At 47.5% G+C, this 23,079-nt stretch overlaps 1 protein-coding gene and 1 long non-coding RNA gene across 4 annotated transcripts in view; one reads left to right on the plus strand and one right to left on the minus strand.

Moving 5' to 3' along the window:
- LOC140390075 (ephrin type-B receptor 1) overlaps nucleotides 1-23,079 on the minus strand; it is a 741,967-nt gene that overhangs the window by 328,312 nt on the left and 390,576 nt on the right. The gene's annotated exons all lie outside the window — the stretch shown is intronic.
- The window catches only part of LOC140390077 (uncharacterized), a 29,615-nt gene continuing 17,936 nt past the window's right edge, over nucleotides 11,401-23,079 (plus strand). The window contains exons 1-2 of the long non-coding RNA XR_011934551.1: nucleotides 11,401-11,577; nucleotides 12,944-13,008. This is a non-coding gene — a long non-coding RNA (uncharacterized lncRNA). The remainder of the gene's footprint in view (nucleotides 11,578-12,943; nucleotides 13,009-23,079) is intronic.

Genomic DNA, 23,079 nt, shown 5'->3' on the forward strand with positions numbered 1-23,079 from the left:
GATTTGAAGGTTAAGACTGAAATGTCAGCTGTATCTGTCTAGCTGACATCCTGCATAAGTAATTGTGTCACATTGTACCATCCGTCTATTATTCTTACACCTCGAACTGTTACCCATCCCTCGTCTTTCCTTAATCCTAATTGATGAAGTCTGCACGTGGGATATCCAGAATCCGGGAAAACTGAGGTGCATTTTAATTTGTGGAACTGACGATACTTAAAAAAAATCAAATTTTGTTAAAGGCGGATGTGTCAACTCCAAGTGCGAGGAGTTAGTGAACAGAGAGAAGAGGGCATGTTAAAGCACTCTGAACTTGTGAAGCTTATTTAATTTACAGAACGACACACAACATAGTTTATGAGCCAAGATGAACGAGTCATTGCAATGAGTGAAGCTGATAGGGTTTGTTGATAGATTAAAATGTGCGCATAGATTTTGATGGATTCAGCTGGAGCCATTTACAACCCATTCTGGCATTTAAATACATTGAGGCTTACAGCAGAATGTGCTAGAAAAAGGATTTCAAGAATGAGAGAGGTTATGCCAATCAGGAAAGATTGAACAAGCTGGGGCTTTTTTCTCTCGAAAAAAGGAGAACTGAGGTAATCTGATGGAGGTTTTTAAATTTATCAATGGTTCCAATGGAATAGGTGTGGAGAAGGTGTTTCCACTAATGAAAGGGACCAGAAATAGAGTGCTTAAGTATGAAACAGTCAGTAATAAATCCAAAAGAGAGAGGTGAGATTTTGAAACTTGGTGCATTTAAAGGGAAGCTGGATAAGGGAACAGAAATGGAAGTTATGCTGATAGGATGAGATTAGGTAGAGTGGGAGGAAGCTCATGCGGGCATTAAAGACCAGTAGACTAATGGCATGTTTCTGTATTCTATATGGTTTCAGATTTTTTTTAAAATCATTCTCGGGATATGTCTTTATTGTCCAAGCTACTTTCCCTCGAGAAAGTGAAGGTAATGGTGAGCGATCTTTTTAGTCCATGTGATGAAGGTACTCCCACACTGCTGTTAGGCAGTGAGCTTCAGATCATTTGCTCAGTGACAATGAAGAAGCATTTACATATATCTATGTAATGGGAAGACAGTGGAATTTGTCATCAAACTCATCATCCAGAGGCCAAGGTCAATGTCCTGGGGCCACAGGCTCAAATTTCACAAAGGTAGCCAATGGAATATAAATTCAATTAACTAATAAAAATTGGAATTGAAAGCTAGGCGGCATGGTAGCACAGTGGTTAGCACTGTTGCTTCACAGCGCCAGGGTCCCAGGTTCGATTCCCGGCTTGGGTCACTGTCTGTGTGGAGTCTGCACATTCTCCCCGTTTCTGCCTGGGTTTCTTCCGAGTGCTCCAGTTTCCTCCCACAAGTCCTGAAAGATGTGCTGTTAGGTGAATTGGACATTCTGAATTCTCCCTCTGTGTACCCAAACAGGCGCCGGAATGTGGCGACTAGGGGTTTTTCACAGTAACCTCATTACAGCGTTAATGTAAGCCTACTTGTGACAATAAAGATTATTCTAAAGAGTATTATTATTATTTGTGGTGCAATGAAAACAGATCCAGCTGGTTTAGTAATATGATTCACAGAAGGAAATCTGACTTCCTCACTTGAGCTAGCCTGAATGTGACTCCAGACCCACAGCAATGTGGTTGACTCAGCAACTGCCTCTCCAGAAAGATGGACAACAAATGCTGGCCTTGCTAGTGATGCTCATATACCATAAAATGAATAATTTAACAAAAATTGCACTCACAAGTGTAAGTCTGTCTGTATATATTTATACACCGTCACATAGAGCCCATATCCCCCAATTTCATTAACGCAAAAATACTTGTGTTTTTCCCACTGTAACTAACAATCTGTGGGGTTTCCTGACCCCTTTGCTGTTATCGCTCACGCATATTACAATCGAGGGTCATTCGAGAGCAGTGGGCATCCAAGCTTCTACTGAAATGAAGGACATTTTAAACTCTGTTGTCCATTAAGGATCGTAAATATTTCCCATCTCCTGTGACACATCGATTGTAGTGAATCCATTTGAAGATAATGGCTCACAAATGTTCAGTGAGCTCCCACAGACATATTGACCAGTGAAGTTAAGCCAGCATTTATTGCCCATCGCTAATTACTCTCAAGAATGTGGTGGTGAGCTGCCTTCTTCAGTACAATGGACTGGCTTGCAAGGTCATTTCAGAGGAGACCTATGAAACAATCACACTATGGTGGGCTTTGGGTCACATTTTAAGGACAGCAAATTTCCTGCCCGAAAGGAACACCTCGGGTAGAATTTATTTTCATGACAATTTGGTACTTCTTGCATCTACATTATCTGAGGGAGTGCAGCGAAGGTTTACCAGACTGGTTCCTGGGGTGGCAGTACTGACGTACGAGGAGAGATTGAGTCAGTTAGGATTGTCCTCACTGGAGTTCAGAAGAATGAGGGGGGGATCTCAGAGAAACCAATAAAATTCTAAAAGGACTAGACAGGGTAGGTGCAGGAAGGATGTTACCGATGGTGGGTGTGTCCAGAACCTGGGGTTCACAATCTGAGGATAGAGGGTAGACCATTTAGGACAGAGATGAGGAGACATTTCTTCACCCAGAGAATGGTGAGCCTGTGGAATTCATTACCACAGGAGGTTGTTGAGTCCAAAACATTGTATGGTTTCAAGAAGCAGTTAGATATAGCACTTGGGGCGAAGGGGATCAAAGGATATGGTGGAAAGTGGGATTAGGGTAGAGAGTTGGATGATCAACTATCATCATCACACAATTGAATACCTGGGTCGGGATTCGCCGATCCCCCGCCGGTCGGAGAATCGCCGGGGGCTGGCGTGAATCTCGCCCCCGCCGTGTCCCGAATTCTCCGCCACCAGAGAATCGGCAGGGGCGGGAATCGCGCCGCGCTGGTCAGCGGGCTCCCCCCGGCGATTCTCCGGCCCGCGATGGGCCGAAGTCCCGCATCTGTCAACCCTCGCCAGCCGGCGTGGATTGAACCACCTACCTTACCGGCGGGGGCAAACGGCGTGGGCTGACTCCGGGGTCCTGGGGGGGGGGGCGGGGCGATCTCGCCCCGGGGGGTGCCCACACCGTGGCCTGGCCCGCGATCGGGGCCCACCAATCGGCGGATGGGCCTGTGCCGCGGGGGCACTCTTTTTCTTCCGCCTTAGCCATGGTCTCCACTATGGCGGAGGCGGAAGAGACCCCCTCCACTGCGCATGTGTGGGGATGCCGTGAGCGTCCGCTGACGCTCCCGCGCATGCGTCGCCCGGCGAAGTCCTTTCGCTGCCGGCTGGCGTGGCGCCAAAGGCCTTTCCCGCCAGTCGGCGGGGCGGAAATCACTCCGGCGCGGGCCTAGCCCCTCAAGGTGAGGGCTTGGCCCCAAAAGGTGCGGAGAATTCCACACCTTTGAGGCGGCGCGACGCCGGAGTGGTTCCCGCCACTCCATCCCGCCGGGACCCCCCCCCCCCCCGGCCGGGTAGGGGAGAATCCCGGCCCTGATTCTAACCATGTCCTTTTTTCGTCTTTTGTACAGTCATGTTGCTTTTCACGTAGGTCTTGTAATAAGCTGATCACTCCCAATTAGTAGATGTGATTGGATTCTTTATACCACGATCATAATAAATGGTGGAGCAGGCTTGAAGGGCCGAATGGCCTCCTCCTGCTCCTATTTTTTCTATGTTTCTACATTCCGGATACTAGCTTTTTTTAAATTCCAAATTGAGTTAATTAATTGAATTTAAATTCCCCAGTTGCCTGAGTGCGATTTGAACTCTTGACTTGGATCATTAGTCCAGTAAGTTAGACATCGCCTGGCTCTTTATTGGAATGGAGCAGTCAAAAGGTAGATGGTTGAAGCATGAAAATAAACATCAGGTCCCCTGCAGTTAACAACTGCTCCTCATTTACGTAATTATTCTTGGGATAAGGGTATCACTGACAAGGCTGGCATTTGTTGTCCATTCCTGATTGCGCTGAGAAAGCAGGTGGCCTTCTTACTTGTCGTCTTCAGAGGGTAATTAAGAGTCAGTATCGTAATATAGGACTTGAGTCACATATTTCAAGACATTAATGGACTTTAACAAAAATCGTTTGATTCCAAACTTTTTAATTAATTCAGATTCTCTCAAACTGCTGTGGTGGGATTTGATTCACATTCTTGGTATTATTAGTTTAGGGCCCTGGAGAGCTGATCTACGATAATAGTATCTTCATCTACTCATTCACAAGATGTGGGCGTTGCTGGCAAGACCAGTATTTATTGCCCATGCCTAATTGCCCTACCATACCCTTCCTTATTGTAATATAATGGTTTTTGAACAGCACAGTCCAATTTCTGGCATTGCCCTTGCCAATAACTCCGCCCACACCTAAATTCACTTCATAGAGATTAGCAGGTGATTCATTCAATGAAGAGTTGTGGGGACACCACTGGAGCTCAATGGGAGAGTTTATCAGCCACTGAACCGCAAACAGAATTAGTCATGTGAAGCACTTTAAGGCTTTTCAGTCGGATTAAAAACAGATTATAACTGTGGCTGTTATTGGAGTTTAGTGCAGTACATGCATCATGCAGTTACACCCCGACGGGTGCATTGCACTGCAGTTGTGCTCAGGATGGCAGGTTCACGTGGCGTTGGCACACCGTGGCTGGAATCCGAGCTCTCGCGGTAGATGACATGCAGTCATACCTGGCACAAGAAACAGGGTGCTCAATGCACCGTGACTTCATGCCACAGAATACACTATAGCTGACCAATACTGTATAGCATAGTAGATTAATCATAATGTCGGAACAGGAGGAGGCTATTCGGCCTCTTGAACCCGATCGACCATGGCTGATCTTCAACTTAATCATAGAATTTAGATTGCAGAAGGGGGCCATTTGGCCCATCGAGTCTGCACCGGCTCTTGGAAAGAACACTCTACTGAAGCCCACACCTCCACCCTATCCCATAACCAAGTAGCCCCACCTCACCTTTTTGGACACTAAGGGCAATTTAGAATGGCCAATCCACCTAACCTGCACATCTTTGGACCTTGGGAGGAAACCTGAGCACCCGGAGGAAACCCACGCAGACATGGGGAGAAGTTGCAGGCATCCGCACAGGTAGTGACCCAAGCCAGGAATCGAACCTGGGATCCTGGAGCTGTGAAGCAATTGTGTAACCACTGTGCTGCTGTATGTTTTCATCTCCGGTCCTTAGCGAAAGAAAATCTGTAAATAGCAGGGTTAATAGCGCTGGCATCTACCCGGCAATGTAGAAAATTGCCGAGGTGTGTCCTGTACACAAGAAACAGGACAAATCCAACCGAGCCAATTACCTTCCTATCAGTCTTCAGCATCAGCAAAGTGATGGAAGGAGTCATCAACAGTGCTATTAAGCAGCACTTATTCAGCAATAACCTGCTCATGGTGCTCAGTTTGGGTTCCGCCAGGGTCACTCAGCTCCTGACCTCATTACAGCCTTGGTTCAAACATGGACAAAAGAGCTGAATGCCAGAGGTGAGGTGAGAGTGACTGCTCTGGACATCAAGGCAGCATTTGACTGAGTATGGCAACAAGGAGCCCTAGTGAAACTGGAGTCAATGGGCACGAGGGGAAAACTCTCCATTGGTTGGAGTCATACCTGGCACAAAGGAGGATGGTTGTGGTGGTTGGAGGTCAATCATCTCAACTCCAGGACATCCGCAGGAGTTCCTCAGGGTAGTGTCCTTGGCCCAACTATCTTAGCTGCTTCATCAATGACCTCCCTTCCATCATAAGGTCAGAAGTGGGGATGTTCGCAGAGACTGCACAATGTTCAGCACCATTTGCGGCTCCTCAGATAATGAAGCAGTCCATGTCCAAATGCAGCAAGGCCTGGACAATATTCAGGCTTGGGCTGACAAGTGGCAAGTCACATTAGCGCCACACAAGCGCCAGTCAATGACCATCTCCTATAAGAGAGGAACTAACCACCGCCCCTTAATATTCAAAGAACAAAGAACAAAGAAATGTACAGCACAGGAACAGGCCCTTCGGCCCTCCAAGCCCGTGCCGACCATGCTGCCCGACTAAACTACAACCTTCTACACTTCCTGGGTCCGTATCCTTCTATTCCCATCCTATTCATATATTTGTCAAGATGCCCCTTAAATGTCCCTATCTTCCCTGCTTCCACTACCTTCTCCGGTAGCGAGTTCCAGGCACCCACTACCCTCTGCGTAAAAAACTTGCCTCGTCCATCTACTCTAAACCTTGCCCCTCTCACCTTAAACCTATGCCCCCTAGTAATTGACCCCTCTACCCTGGGGAAAAACCTCTGACTATCCACTCTGTCTATGCCCCTCATAATTTTGTATACCTTTATCAGGTCTCCCCTCAACCTCCTTCGTTCCAGTGAGAACAAACCGAGTTTATTCAACTGCTCCTCATAGCTAATGCCCTCCATACCAGGCAACATTCTGGTAAATCTCTTCTGCACCCTCTCTAAAGCCGCCACATCCTTCTGGTAGTGTGGCGACCAGAATTGAACACTATACTCCAAGTGTGGCCTAACTAAGGTTCTATACAGCTGCAACATAACTTGCCAATTCTTATACTCAATGCCCCGGCCAATGAAGGCAAGCATGCCGTATGCCTTCTTGACTACCTTCTCCACCTGTGTTGCCCCTTTCAATGACCTGTGGACCTGTACTCCTAGATCTCTTTGACTTTCAATACTCTTGAGGGTTCTACCATTCACTGTATATTCCCTACCTGCATTAGACCTTCCAAAATGCATTACCTCACATTTGTCCGGATTAAACTCCATCTGCCATCTCTCCGCCCAAGTCTCCAGACAATCTAAATCCTGCTGTATCCTCCGACAGTCCTCATCGCTATCCGCAATTCCACCAACCTTTGTGTCGTCTGCAAACTTACTAATCAGACCAGTTACATTTGCCTCCAAATCATTTATATATACTACAAAGAGCAAAGGTCCCAGTACTGATCCCTGTGGAACACCACTGGTCACAGCCCTCCAATTAGAAAAGCATCCCTCCATTGCTACTCTCTGCCTTCTATGGCCTAGCCAGTTCTGTATCCATCTTGCCAGCTCACCCCTGATCCCGTGTGACTTCACCTTTTGTACTAGTCTACCATGAGGGACCTTGTCAAAGGCCTTACTGAAGTCCATATAGACAACATCTACTGCCCTACCTGCATCAATCATCTTAGTGACCTCCTCAAAAAACTCTATCAAGTTAGTGAGACACGACCTCCCCTTCACAAACCGTGCTGCCTCTCACTAATACGTCCATTTGCTTCCAAATGGGAGTAGATCCTGTCTCGAAGAATTCTCTCCAGTAATTTCCCTACCACTGAAGTAAGGCTCACCGGCCTGTAGTTCCTGGGATTATCCTTGCTACCCTTCTTAAACAGGGGAACAACATTGGCTATTCTCCAGTCCTCCGGGGCATCCCCTGAAGACAGCGAGGATCCAAAGATTTCTGTCAAGGCCTCAGCAATTTCCTCTCCAGCCTCCTTCAGTATTCTGGGGTAGATCCCATCAGGCCCTGGGGACTTATCTACCTTAATATTTTTTAAGACACCCAACACCTCGTTTTTTTGGATCTCAATGTGACCCAGGCTATCTACACCCCCTTCTCCAGACTCAACATCTACCAATTCCTTCTCTTTGGTGAATACTGATGCAAAGTATTCATTTAGTACCTTGCCCATTTCCGCTGGCTCCACACATAGATTCCCTTGCCTATCCTTCAGTGGGCCAACCCTTTCCCTGGCTACCCTCTTGCTTTTTATGTACGTGTAAAAAGCCTTGGGATTTTCCTTAACCCTATTTGCTAATGACTTTTCGTGACCCCTTCTAGCCCTCCTGACTCCTTGCTTAAGTTCCTTCCTACTTTCCTTATATTCCACGCAGGCTTCGTCTGTTCCCAGCCTTTTAGCCCTGACAAATGCCTCCTTTTTCTTTTTGACAAGGCCTACAATATCACTCGTTATCCAAGGTTCCCGAAAATTGCCATATTTATCTTTCTTCCTCACAGGAACATGCCGGTCCTGTATTCCTTTCAACTGCCACTTGAAAGCCTCCCACATGTCAGATGTTGATTTGCCCTCAAACATCCGCCCCCAATCTATGTTCTTCAGTTCCCGCCTAATATTGTTATAATTAGCCTTCCCCCAATTTAGCACATTCATCCTCGGACCACTCTTATCCTTGTCCACCAGTACTTTAAAACTTACTGAATTGTGGTCACTGTTACCGAAATGCTCCCCTACTGAAACATCTACCACCTGGCCGGGCTCATTCCCCAATACCAGGTCTAATACCGCCCCTTCCCTAGTTGGACTGTCTACATATTGTTTTAAGAAGCCCTCCTGGATGCTCCTTACAAACTCCGCCCCGTCTAAGCCCCTGGCACTAAGTGAGTCCCAGTCAATATTGGGGAAGTTGAAGTCTCCCATCACCACAACCCTGTTGTTTTTACTCTTTTCCAAAATCTGTCTACCTATCTGCTCCTCTATCTCCCGCTGGCTGTTGGGAGGCCTGTAGTATACCCCAAACATTGTGACTGCACCCTTCTTATTCCTGATCTCTACCCATATAGCCTCACTGCCCTCTGAGGTGTCCTCTCGCAGTACAGCTGTGATATTCTCCCGAACAAGTAGCGCAATTCCGCCTCCCCTTTTACATCCCCCTCTATCCCGCCTGAAACATCTAAATCCTGGAACGTTTAGCTGCCAATCCTGCCCTTCCCTCAACCAGGTCTCTGTAATGGCAACAACATCATAGTTCCAAGTACTAATCCAAGCTCTAAGTTCATCTGCCTTACCCGTAATGCTCCTTGCATTAAAACATATGCACTTCAGGCCACCAGACCCGCTGTGTTCAGCAACTTCTCCCTGTCTGCTCTGCCTCAGAGCCACACTGTCCCTATTCCCTAGTTCTCCCTCAATGCTCTCACCTTCTGACCTATTGCTCCCGTGCCCACCCCCCTGCCATACTAGTTTAAACCCTCCCGTGTGACACTAGCAAACCTCGCGGCCAGGATATTTATGCCTCTCCGGTTTAGATGCAACCTGTCCTTCTTATACAGGTCACACCTGCCCCGGAAGAGCTCCCAGTGGTCCAGATAATGGAAACCCTCCCTCCTACACCAGCTGTTTAGCCACGTGTTTAGCTGCTCTATCTTCCTATTTCTAGCCTCACTGGCACGTGGCACAGGGAGTAATCCCGAGATTACAACCCTCGAGGTCCTGTCTTTTAACTTTCTGCCTAGCTCCCTGAACTCCTGCTGCAGGACCTCATGCCCCTTCCTGCCTATGTCGTTAGTACCAATATGTACAACGGCATATTCAATGGCATTACCATCGCTGAATCCCCCACAATCAACATTCTGGGGGTTACCATTGATCAGAAACTGAACTGGACTTGTCACATTAATACTGTGGCTAGCAGGGCAGGTCAAAGACTAGGAATCCTACCATGAGTAATTCACCACCTGACCCCCCCAAAGTCTGTCCACCATCTACAAGGCACAAGTCAGGAGTGTAATGGAATACTCTCCACTTGTTGGATGAGTGCAGCTCCAACAACACTCAAGAAGCTCAACATCATCCAGGACAAAGCAGCCCGCTTGATTGCTACCCCTTCCACAAACATTCAAACACTCCACCACCGATGATCAGTGGCAGTCATGTATACACCTACAAGATGCACTGCAGTAACTCACCAAGGTTCCTTAGACAACACCTTCCAAATCCACGACTACTGAAGGATAAGAGCAGCAGATACCTGGGAACTCCACCACTTGGAGGTTCCCCTCCAAGTCACTCACCACCCTGACTTGGAAGTATATCACCGCTCCTTCACTGCCGCTAAGTCAAAGTCCTGGAACTCCCTCCCTAACAGCATAGTGGGTGTACCTGCAGCAGTTCAAGAAGGCAACTCACCACCACCTTCTGAAGGGCAACTAGGGATGGGCAATAAATGCTGGCCTAACCAGCGACACCCACATCCCGTAAATAAATTTTTAAAAAGCTCCTACTGACCAACAGTAACCACAGCTTTTTGAGGGGAGCATTCCAGATTTCCAATACCCTTTGTGTGGAGATGTACCTCCTCATCTCACTCCTTAATGATCCCACTCTCATTTTAAAATATCATTATAGATCCATAGAATTTCTAGTGCAGAAGGAGGTCATTCAGCCCATTGAGTCTGCACCGACCCTCCGAAAGAGCACCCTACCTAAGCCCAATCCTCTACCCTATCCCTGTAATCCTATAGCCCCACCTAACCTGCACACTACGGGGCAATTTATCATGGTCAATCCACCTAACCTGCACATCTTTGGACTATGGGAGGAAGCCGGAGCACCCAGAGGAAACGCAAGCAGACACGGTGAGAACTTACAAACTCCACACGGACAGTCGCCTGACGTGAACCCGGGTCCTTGGCGCTGTGAGGCAACATTGCTAACCACTGTGTCACCGTGTCACTCTTGTGCTAGACTCCCTCACCAGAGGAAATAGCTTCTCCCTATTGAAATGAACAATCCTTTCATGTCTTTCAACACCCTGTAACACAGAGTAAATGGGCTGAGTGGCCTCTTTCTGTGCGGTGCTCCCTTATGATTCTCCTTTGCTCAGCTCAACCCTCGATACTGCAATAAACAGAGGATGGAAAGGGGAACTTTCAGCTTTGGAAATAATTCAGAAACCCAGGACTGTCATGGTGGGGTTTCCTCACAATTCCCAGCAGAATGAATTACAACTGGGATAGCGTTCACTTTCACTTAGTTCCAATTAACGTGATTCTCAGTATGCAAAGAACTTTGAGAAGAGATAATGCATGTGATTTTTACAATCCTTTCTTTTCTCATGTTTTATCAGGAAACAAGAATCTCCTTTCAGCTCAATAATCAATTTTCCATTCTAATTGTAGTTCCGAGTCACAGTTATCACAGTGCCTGGGCAGCAGAAGTCAAAAGGTGTCATGTGTAAAGATATGTTCCAACCATATTCTTAGAAAGTTGTTTGCTATCTACACCCAAGGAACCTTGGGCGAAATTCTCCCCCAACGGCGGGATGCCCGCCGACTGGCGCCAAAGCTGGCGCAAATCAGACGGGCATCGCGCCGGCAAAAAGGTGCGGAAGTCTCCGCATCTTTGGCGGCCTAGCCCCAACATTGAGGGGCTAGGCCGACGCCGGAGGGATTTCCGCCCCGCCAGCTGGCGGAAATGGCGTTTGTTGCCCCGCCAGCTGGCGCGGAAATGCGGCGCATGCGCGGGAGCGTCAGCGGCCGCTGTCAGTTTCTCCGCGCATGCGCGGGAGCGTCAGCGGCCGCCGAAAGTTTCCCGCGCATGCGCAGTGGGGAGAGTCTCTTCCGCCTCCGCCATGGTGGAGGCCGTAGCGGAGGCGGAAGGGAAAGAGTGCCCCCACGGCACAGGCCCGCCCGCGGATCGGTGGGCCCCGATCGCGGGCCAGGCCACCGTGGGGGCACCCCCCGGGGTCAGATCGCCCCGCGCCCCCCCCCAGGACCCCGGAGCCCGCCCACGCCGCCTGGTCCCGCCGGTAAATACCAGGTTTGATTTACGCCGGCGGGACAGGCAGTTTCTGGGCGGGACTTCGGCCCATCCGGGCCGGAGAATCCAGCGGGGGGTCCCGCCAACCGGCGCGGCTGGATTCCCGCCCCCGCCCAATCTCCGGGAGCGGAGACTTCGGCGGGGGCGGGGGCGGGATTCACGGCGGCCAACGGCCATTCTCCGACCCGGCGGGGGGTCGGAGAATGACGCCCCTTACTCTTGACAATCAATCTTAACAGAGATTAACATGGGAAACACTGTAATGCTGATCAATAGATAATCTTTTAACTCAAGGTTGTCATTGGACTCCAGTTAATAGATCACCTTTTCTAATCTCGGACCCAGATGCTGTTGAACAATTTCAAAGTTAATAAGTTACCTCAATAGAATCAGCCAATAACCTTCAATGGGACAGTAAAAACTTTAAAATCCTGATCATATAGTCTTAACAAAACTGCTGCAACAGCTAAGTGCTCAGACACTGCAGATAAAGCTTCAACCAATGTCCAAATGAAAAACGGAAGATGAAAATTCTTGAAGTGATCTACCCACAGCCGGTTTACCAAGGGGAAATCACTGGGGAACATTCACATTAATTAGAAGCTCAACAAAATATACCGAGGTGCCTTCAATGAGGCACACAAGAAAATGGTCACAACTCTTCATTGGAGTGGTTGCTGCTGCTGAGATCAGCTGAGCGATTTGCTAAGTTTGGCGAGCTTTATGTCTGAATGGGAATTAAAAGAGTAAAATTCTGACTGAGTAGCAGCGGGATGTTGCCTTCAACAATGTTCTGTGTATTCGATCAGATTACCAAAATAGCTTTTGGATCTTGATCATGCCTATAATGACTGCTCTGGATTTTTCAACCTCAGGCATTATCATTGTTCATTCTCTCTTTCCAACATATTGGAGGAATTCTTCTGGACGCCCTCAATTCTTTTGATCATTTGGTTACATACTGTCCTGGTTTCACAGCCGTCACAAAATGTTGACCAGTCACAGCATTTGAGCAAATGTTTTCTTGTATACAGGCCTATTCTCTTTGTTGTTAGAATCAAATTCATTTTGTTGAAAGCACTCCTTGCCATCAGTAACTTAATTCTATTTTCAGGGGAAAGAAAACAAACTATGATGTCTTTCGGGTCAGCATACTTTGTCTTTGATTTTATCTTTTCGCAAAAATAGTCAGCGCTCATGTGTGATGCTCCATCCTTGAGCTAAATTAAACTTTGCAGAGCATTCACAAGAAATCCTACAGTTGTGTAATGAGAGACAAAGCTTCTTGTACGTTTCCTCAGTAGCTGAGGATTGGCTGGTGACTGGTAAGCAGTTTTTCTTTTATTTTCCCTCAGGTGTTATTGTGCGTGGCTAAGAGGTTACTGAGTGAGTGCTTGCTGAGAAGGGGAGTGAATAACAGGTAAGCACTTTCTTTGGCAGGGAAGGTAGTGCAATGTTCCTCCTGCAGAATGTTTGAGTGTTCAAATGCTTGAGCGACATGGGTTGGTACCTGGGACTTCAACGCTGTGGCCATTTCGGAGACATGGATAGAGCAGGGACAGGAATGGTTGTTTCAGGTGCCGGGTTTAGATATTTCAGTGAGCTCAGGGAAGGTGGTAAAAGATGGGGAGGGGTGGCATTGTTAGTCAAGGACAGTATTACGGTGGCAGAAAGGACGTTTGATGAGGACTCGTCTACTGAGGTAGTATGGGCTGAGGTGAGAAACAGGAAAGGAGAGGTCACCCTGTTAGGGGTTTTCTATAGGGGTTTTCTAGAGGGCAGCATGGTAGCACAAGTGGATAGCACTGTGGCTTCACAGCGCCAGGGTCCCAGGTTTGATTCCCTGCTGGGTCACTGTCTTTGCGGAGTCTGCACATTCTCCCCGTGTCTGCGTGGGTTTCCTCCGGGTGCTCCGGTTTCCTCCCACAGTCCAAAGACGTGCAGGTTAGGTGGATTGGCCATGATAAATTGCCCTTAGTGACCAAAAAAGGTCAGGAGGGGTTATTGGGTTACGGGGATAGGGTGGAAGTGAGGGCTTAAGTGGGTCGGTGCAGACTCGATGGGCCGAATGGCCTCCTTCTGCACTGTATGTTCTATGTCGATGTCCGAAAAGTTCCAGAGATGTAGAGGAAAGGATTGCAAAGATGATTCTGGATAGGAGCGAAAGCAACAGAGTAGTTGTTATGGGGGACTTTAACTTTCAAAATATTGACTGGAAACGCTATAGTTCGAGTACTTTAGATGGGTCCGTTTTTGTCCAATGTGTGCAGGAGGGTTTCCTGACACAGTATGTGGATAGGCCAACGAGAGGCGAGGCCATATTGGATTTGGTACTGGGTAATGAACCAGGACAGGCGTTAGATTTGGAGGTAGATGAGCACTTTGGTGATCGTGACCACAATTCGATTACGTTTACTTTAGTGATGGAAAGGAATAGGTATATAACGCAGGGCAAGAGTTATATCTGGGGGAAAGGCAATTATGATGCGATGAGGCAAGACTTAGGATGCATCGGATGGAGAGGAAAACTGCAGGGGATGGGCACAATGGAAATGTGGAGCTTGTTCAAGGAACAGCTACTGCGTGTCCTTGATAAGTATGTACCTGTCAGGCAGGGAGGAAGTGGTCGAGCAAGGGAACACTTGTCGAAACACTTGTTAAGAGTAAGAAGGAGGCTTATGTAAAGATGAGACATGAAGGTTCAGTTAGGGCACTCGAGAGTTACAAGTTAGCTAGGAAGGACCTAAAGAGAGAGCTAAGAGGAGCCAGGAGGGGACATGAGACGTCTTTGGCAGGTAGGATCAAGGATAACCCTAAAGCGTTCTATAGATATGTCAGGAATAAAAGAATGACTAGGTTAAGAGTAGGGCTAGTCAAGGACAGTAGTGGGAAGTTGTGCGTGGAATCCGAGGAGCTAGGACAGGTGCTAAATTAATATTTTTTGTCAGTATTCACACAGGAAAACAAAAATGTTGTCGAGGAGAATACTGAGATTCAGGCTACTAGACTAGAAGGGCTTGAGGTTCATAAGGAGGTGTTAGCAATTCTGGAAAGTGTGAAAATAGTTAAGTCCCCTGGGCTGGATGGGATTTATCCTAGGATTCTCTGGGAAGCTAGGGAGGAGATTGCTGAGCCTTTGGCTTTGATCTTTAAGTCATCTTTGTCTACAGGGATAGTGCCAGAAGACTGGAGGATAGCAAATGTTGTCCCCTTGTTCAAGGAGGGGAGTAGAGACAACCCCGGTAATTATAGACCAGTGAGCCTTACTTCTGTTGTGGGAAAAATCTTGGAAAGGTTTATAAGAGATAGGATGTATAATCATCTGGAAAGGAATAATTTGATTAGAGATAGTCAACACGGTTTTGTGAAGGGTAGGTCGTGCCTCATAAACCTTATTGAGTTCTTTGAGAAGGTGACCAAACAGGTGGATGAGAGTAAAGCAGTTGATGTGGTGTATATGAATTTCAGTAAAGCGTTTGACAAGGTTCCCCACGGTAGGCTACTGCAGAAAATACGGAGGCATGGTATTCAGGGTGATTTAGCAGTTTGGACGAGAAATTGGCTCGCTGGAAGAAGACAAAGGGGGGTGGTTGATGGGAAATATTCAGACTGGAGTCCAGTTACTCGTGGTGTAACACAAGGATCTGTTTTGGGGCCACTGCTGTTTGTCATTTTTATAAATGACCTGGAGGAGAGCGTAGAAGGATGGGTGAGTAAATTTGCAGATGACACTAAAGTCGGTGGAGTTGTGGACAGTGCGGAAGGATGTTACAAGTTACAGAGGGACATAGATAAGCTGCAGCGCTGGGCTGAGAGGTGGCAAATGGAGTTTAATGCAGAAAAGTGTGAGGTGATTCATTTTGGAAGGAATAACAGGAAGACTGAGTTCTGGGCTAATGGTAAGACCCTTGGCAGTGTGGATGAGCAGAGAGATCTCGGTGTCCATGTACATAGATCCCTGAAAGTTGCCACCCAGGTTGAGAGGGTTGTTAAGAAGGCGTACGGTGTGTTAGCTGTTATTGGTAGAGGGATTGAGTTTGGGAGCCATGAGGTCATATTGCAGCTGTACAAAACCCTGGTGCGGCCGCATTTGGATAATATTGCGTGCAATTCTGGTCGCCGCATTATATGAAGGATGTGGAAGCATTGGAAAGGGTGCAGAGGAGATTTACTAGAATGTTGCCTGGTATGGAGGTAAGATCTTATGAGGAAAGGCTGAGGGACTTGAGGCTGTTTTCGTTAGAGAGAAGAAGGTTAAGAGGTGACTTAATTGAGGCATGCAAGATGATCAGAGGATTGGATAGGGTGGACAGTGAGAGCCTTTTTCCTCAGATGGTGATGTCTAGCACGAGGGGACATAGCTTTAAAAAGAGGGGAGATAGATATAAGACAGATGTCAGAGGTAGGTTCTTTACTCAGAGAGTAGTAAGGGCGTGGAATGCCCTGCCTGCAACAGTAGTGGACTCGCCAACACTAAGGGCATTCAAATGGTCATTGGATAGACATATGGACGATAAGGGAATAGTGTAGATGGGCTTTCGAGTGGTTTCACAGGTCGGCGCAACAAAGGTCCTGTACTGCGCTGTAATGTTCTATGTTCTATGTTCTGAGTGCACAGGACAGAGACCTGACTACATATAGTTATACTGCCCAACCTCAGGTTTCTATTTCCATGTTGGGAGAGGAGCTGCCTAAAATCATCCCTATTATCACTTTACACCAGAAGTCCAGGTGTCAGATCTTGACTCTGAGATTAACATTACAGACACTTGAGCACAAAGTTTAAGCTGATGTATCAATGTATGAGGGCATACTGCACTCTCAGAAGTACTGTCATTCAGACAAGACTATATGCCCTGTTAGGAGAACTAAAATGATCCCATGGCAGAGGAGGTCTGCCAGAGTCCCGGACAATATGATTATTGCAACAGATTATCTGCTCAGTTATTCCATTGCTGTTTGGGAGAGATTGCTGGGCACACATTGGCTATTATGGGCTGGATCCTCCGGTCACCAGCCACGTGTTTCTCGGCAGAGCGCCGTTCGCTGGTGGCAGGATTCTCCACTCCTGGTACTTGTCAATGGGATTTCCCATTGAAGCCACCCCACGTAGTCGGGAAACCCCTGGGCAGGGGTGCGCTGCTGCTGGGAAAAGAGAATCTTAACCACCGGGGAATTCCAGCTCATGTTTCCAAGTGACTACAATTCAAAAATACTTTATTTGCTGTAAAGCACTTTGAGATGTCCAAAGGTGGGAGCCACTGTAAAATACAAGTTTTTCCTTTTTATCCAGTGGATCAGACAATGCTGACTGGGGATTGACAGTTACTGGGGTCTCTTGAGTGAACTTGGGATCTGGGAACTTTGACAAAATCACTCACCTCCATCCATCGGCTTCATTGACTAGCATGGGCACACAGTCACGCACGCATATGCACAACACGCGCACACAGGAGCACACATGCACACGCAAACACAAACACGTATTGGGTGGAATTTACTGGCACTGCCAGGGTGCCCAGGTAGCACTGCCAGGGTGCCAGGCTGGCACTGCCAAGGTGCCCAGGTGGCACAAACAATGTCAAGATGCCAGGCTGGCATTTTGCCCACGGCCCAGGGGTGCCCTGCCGGTCCGTGGTGAGGTTCGAGAACCCCCATTACAGGTGAGTTGGGGTATTGAGGAGGGGGTCCTGGGACCGTATGGGGCGGTCGAGAGATCAAAGGCACCCCGATCTCCTCCTGTACTGACGTGATGTTAAAGTGCAGCCTGAGGTGGGGATGGGGGGGTGCGTTACCTGCCAGGGGCTGAAATAGTAACAAAATGTCAGTAGATAGCGCCGGGAATGGACTGTATTTGTTTTGATTAAATCACTGCCAGAGGAAATCAAGTGTTCTTTCAATTTAAATATAATTCTTTTCAGTTGTTTGTCAATTTTTTCCCCCCCAAGGGATTGCATCCTTTGAAATGTATTCCGATGTTTGAAACATTTTGACCCAAGGTCATTGAGTTTGATGAAGGCTCCTGTCGCATTAAATTCCTGCTACTGTTGGTGTCAGATGGAAAGTTCCTCCCTCGTTCATCTGAGGGTGAGTGTTCGCAGTTAAAGGAAGATTTAGGGCAAGATTCCGCTCTCTTGCGTAAAGAAATGGCATCTACAATTACACACTAGCTAGGTTTTGGTTTGCGAAGAACCTTGTGTGACCAAGTCCAAAGAATAAAAGTGATTTGGAGTTTTGCTTCCTTGGACACTGACTGGGTTTGTTCATGAGGAGCTGAGTGATGTGTCAAGTAGGGGTTGTTTTGCATTCGAGGCTGTCAGAGCTGCCTTTTTCCTTCCTGTCTAAAGTGCAGGGGGAGAACGCAGTGCTCAGCATTGTGCTTTGAAAGTGTAGAACTGTTGAGCTTTCGGACCCAGCTACCCTCATCCCCCACACACAGAGACTCCTTCAGCACCTCCATGGATAATGTGCCGTTTGACCCCAGGTCAAATAAGGGAGTAAGAATCAATGAGGCCAGCTGATAACCTTCCTGTTTGAACTGGCTGTGGTAAATGATCAGCTCTCTCTCTCTCCCATGTGCTGGCTGGTTTATTTTAGACCTCTCTACACTGATTCAACACAATCTGCAGTTTGCAGCGTTGTAAACAGCCGAGGGTGCTTTACAGATAGAGGCTGAGGAAAGTGGAGGTCAGGGCAGGAAAGAGGAAAGTGGCTGAAACCTTGGTGCGAGGCGGGTCTCAGGGGGTTTAAAGATGGAAGGGCGTGGTGTGATGGAGAGATTCGAACAAGGTGCGGGGTTGATGTAAAATAGGCTGCTGTTAGGGTAAAGGAGTCTGACAGGGGAACAGTAACCTGGAGCGCTGAAGCTGTAACAGAATATCTGGCTGGTGCTTGCATGAGTCTCCATTTAAAGATGGTTTCCATCATGGTAGTTGCCACTGATGTGCCCAATGAGGTTGGCACTCTGGCGTACATCTTCACTGACTTCAAATTGCCTGTACACATCCTGCCTCCTAATGATGTCTCATTCTCTCCTGAGGCACCCTCTGCTTCACTGCCCAAGGGGTCCACTCCTCATGTTTCAACAGGCAATTCGGCTATGCGAGGCATCACAGTCCGCACCTGATGTATACATATTCCAACAGGGCTCATTGGATTGCACGGTCATGAACCTTTCCCATTTTAAAGTTAAATCCAATTGTGCTTTGGCCACAATCTCAGCACAGACCAAACTTTATTTTACTGTACTCCCAATTCTGGCCTCTTGCACATTATTTTCTTTGCTCCACAATTGGCGGCAGTAATCAACTGTTATGTTGCACCATAATGGAACAGAATGACAGGGATACGGCCATTTGGCCCATCCGGGTCGCTGGAGAGTGTTTCATCAGATTCCTGACCTGTGCTTTGTAGAGAGATGGTGGACAAGGCTTTCGGGAGTCAGAAGGTGATTTACCCACTGCCGAATTCAAGCTCTGACCTACTCTTGTAGTCACAGTATTTATGTGGCTAGTCCAGTTCAGTTTATGGTCAATGATAATCCCCAAGACTTTGCCAGTGGGGATTCTCACTTGTTGGAGATGGTAATTGCCTGGCACTTATGTGTTATGCGATGTGAGTGTTACTTGTCGGCCCAAGCCTGGATATTATGTGCAGGTTTTGGGCATGGTCTGCTGGCCTTGTCAGCCCATACAGCCCATGATTTTATTTTTTTTAAATCAGTTTATTCTCTTTTTCCTCAGTAACTAATCTAACCTCTTCTGAAATAGTGACACAGTCACAAATGATCAAACACTATCTTCATTATGATCAGTAATGCCAGGAGCATGTGCTACAATCCCGCTCAGAAAGGAAGGAGGGAGAGCAGGAGAGCAATAGTTCTTGGGGACTCGATAGTTCGAGGGACAGATAGACGGTTCTGTGGCAACGAAAGAGACTCACGGATGGTATGTTGCCTCCCGGGTGCCAGGGTCCGTGACGTCTCGGACCGTGTTTTCAGAATCCTTAAAGGGGAGGGGGAACAGTCACAAGTCATGGTACACATCGGTACCAACGACATAGGTAAGCGAAGGGACGGGGATTTAAAACAGGAATTTAGGCAGCTGGGGTGGAAGCTGAGCGCCAGGACAAACCATGTTGTCATCTCTGGTTTGTTGCCGGTGCCACGTGCTAGTGATGTCAGGAACAGGGAGAGAGTGCAGATAAACATGTGGCTGCAGGGATGGTGTAGGAGGGAGGGTTTCAGTTACGTGGATAATTGGAGCACATTCTGGGGAAGGTGGGACCTGTACAGACAGGATGGTTTATGCCTGAATCAGAGGGGCACCAATATCCTGGGAGAGAAATTTGCTACGGCTCTTCGGGGGGGTTTAAACTAATTTATCAGGGGGATGGGAAAACGAGCTGTAGTCCAGAAGCCAGTGTCGAGAGTAGTGAGGTACTGAGGAGGGTGTCAAGGTCGCAGACAGAAAGGTGGGTGGAAGTGTGTCTACTTCAATGCAAGGAGCATCCGGAATAAGGTAGGTGAACTTGGAGCGTGGATTGGTACTTGGGACAACGATGTTGTTGCCATTACGGAGACATGGTTAGAACAGGGGCAGGAATGGTTGTTGGAAGTTCGGGGTATAGATGTTTCAGTAAGAGTAGGGAAGGTGGTAAAAGAGGTGGAGGAGTAGCATTGTTAATCAAGGATAGTTTAACGGCTGCAGAAAGGCAGTCCAAAGGGGATCTGCCTACTGAGGTAATATGGGCCGAAGTTAGAAATAGGAAAGGAGCGGTCACATTGTTAGGAGTTTTCTATAAGCCCCCAAATAGTAATAGAGATGTGGAGGAAGAAATTGCAAAACAGATTATGGATAGGTGTGGAGATCTCAGGGTAGTTGTCATGGGTGACTTTAACTTTCCAAATATTGATTGGAACCTCTATAGGTCGAACAGTTTGGATGGGGCAGTTGTTGTACAGTGTGTGCAGGAGGGTTTCCGGGCACAATATGTGGATAGGCTGGCACGAGGGGGGGCACATTGGATTTGGTACTGGGTAATGAACCGGGCCAAGTGTTAGATTTGTTTGTGGGCGAGCACTTTGGAGATAGTGACCACAATTCGGTGTCTTTCACTATTGCAATGGAGAGGGATAGGGCCATACGGCAGGGCAAGGTTTAGAATTGGGGGAGGGGTAATTATGACGCGATTAGGCAAGGATTAGGGAGCATAAGATGGGAATAGAAACTGTCAGGGAAAGGCACAAATGAAAAGTGGAGCTTGTTCAAGGAACAAATACTGCGTGTCCTTGATAGGTATGTCCCTGTCAGGCAGGGAGGAAATGGCCGTGTGAGGCAACCATGGTTCACAAAAGCAGTTGAATGTCTTGTCAAGAGGAAAAAGGAAGCGTATGTAAGGATGAGAAAACAAGGTTCAGTTGGGTCGCTTGAGGGTTACAAGGTAGCAAGGAATGAGCTAAAAAAAAGCGCTTAGGAGAGCTAGGAGGGGGCATGATAAGTCCTTGGCGGGTCGGATCAAGGAAAAGCCCAAGGCTTTTTGCTCTTATGTGAGAAATAAAAAAATGACCAGAGTGAGGTTAGGGCCGGTCAAGGACAGTAGTGGGAACTTGTGCATGGAGTCAGAAGAAATAGGAGGTGTTAAATGAATACTTTTCTTCAGTGTTCACCAAGGAGAGGGGACATGTTTTTGAGGATGAGAGTGTGATGCAGCTGGGTAGGCTGGAGGAGGTAGATGTTCTGAGGAAGGATGTATTAGCAATTTTGCAAAACCTTAGGGTAGACCCTTGGGTCAGATGGGATATATCCAAGGTCTCTTTGGGGGGCAAGGGATGAGATTGCAGAGCCTTTGGCTTTGATCTTTGGGTCCTCACTGTCCATGGGGATAGTGCCAGAGGACTGGAGAGTGGCGAATGTTGTTCCTCTGTTCAAGAAAGGGAATAGGAATGATCCTGGTAATTATAGGCCGGTTAGTCTTACTTCAGTGGTCGGTAAGTTAATGGAAAAGGTCCTGAAGGATAGGATTTATGACCATTTGGAAAGATGCAGCTTAATCCGGGATAGTCAACACGGATTCGTGAAGAGTAAGTCTTGCCTCACAAATTTGATTGAATTCTTTGAGGAGATAACTAAGTGTGTGGATGAAGGTAGAGCAGTTGATGTCATATACATGGATTTTAGTAAGGCGTTTGATAAGGTTCCCCATGGTCAGCTTATGAAGAAAGTAAGGAGGTGTGGGATAGAGGGAAATTTGGCCAATTGAATAAGTAACTGGCTATCACATAGAAGACAGAGGTTGGTGGTGGATGGAAAATTTTCAGACTGGAGACCAGTTACCAGCGGTGTACCACAGGGATCAGTGCTGGGTCCTCTGCTATTTGTGATTTTTATCAATGACTTGGAGGAGGGGGCTGAAGAGTGGGTCAATAAATTTGCTGATGACACCAAGATTGGTGGAGTAGTGGATGAGGTGGAGGGCTGTTGTAGACTGCAAAGAGACATACAGAGCTGGGCCAAAAAATGGCAGATGGCGTTTAACCCTGATAAGTGCGAGGTGATTCATTTTGGTAGAAAAAATTTGAATGCGGATTACAGGGTCAACGGCAGGGTTCTGAGGAATGTGGAGGAACAGAGAGATCTTGGGCTTCATGTCCACAGATCTCTGAAGGTTGCCACTCAAGTGGATAGAGCCGTGAAGAGGCCTATAGTGTGTTAGTGTTTATTGACAGGGGGCTTGAGTTTAAGAGCCACGGGGTTATGCTGCAACTGTACATGACTCTGATGAGACCACATTTGGAGTATTGTGTGCAGTTCTGGTCACCTCATTATAGGAAGGATGTGGAAGCATTGGAAAGGGTGCAAAGCAGATTTACCAGGATGCTGCCTGGTTTGCAGGATAGGTCTTATGAGGAAAGGTTGAGGGAGCTAGGGCTTTTCTCTTTGGAGCGGAGGAGGATGAGAGGCGACTTGATAGAGGTTTATAAGATGGTGAGGGGGATAGATAGAGTGGACGTTCAGAGACTATTTCCTCGGGCGGATGCAGCTGTTACAAGGGAGCATAACTATAAGGTTCAGGGTGGGAGATATAGGAGGGATGTCCGAGGTAGGTTCTTTACTCAGAGAGTGGTTAGGGTGTGGAATGGACTGCCTGCTGTGATAGTGGAGTCGGACACTTTAGGAACTTTCAAGCAGTTATTGGATAGGCATATGGAGCACACCCGAATGACAGGGAGTGGGATAGCTTGATCTTGGTTTCGGACAATGCTCGGCACAACATCCAGGGCCAAAGGGCCTGTTCTGTGCTGTACTGTTCTATGTTCTATGTTCTACGTTCTAACCTCCTGTGTCAAGAGATCGTTCTTGGTTTTATTTTTCAAGATATGTCCCCTATTTCTAGCATCCTCAGCAACTGGAACTATTTATTTTCTTCATTCTTTCTGTGGGTGTCTCTGGCAAGGCCAGCATTTGTTGCCCATCTTTCCTTACCTGTGAAC

Source organism: Scyliorhinus torazame, chromosome 14 (assembly GCF_047496885.1).
Source record: "Scyliorhinus torazame isolate Kashiwa2021f chromosome 14, sScyTor2.1, whole genome shotgun sequence".
Lineage (NCBI taxonomy): Eukaryota > Metazoa > Chordata > Chondrichthyes > Carcharhiniformes > Scyliorhinidae > Scyliorhinus > Scyliorhinus torazame.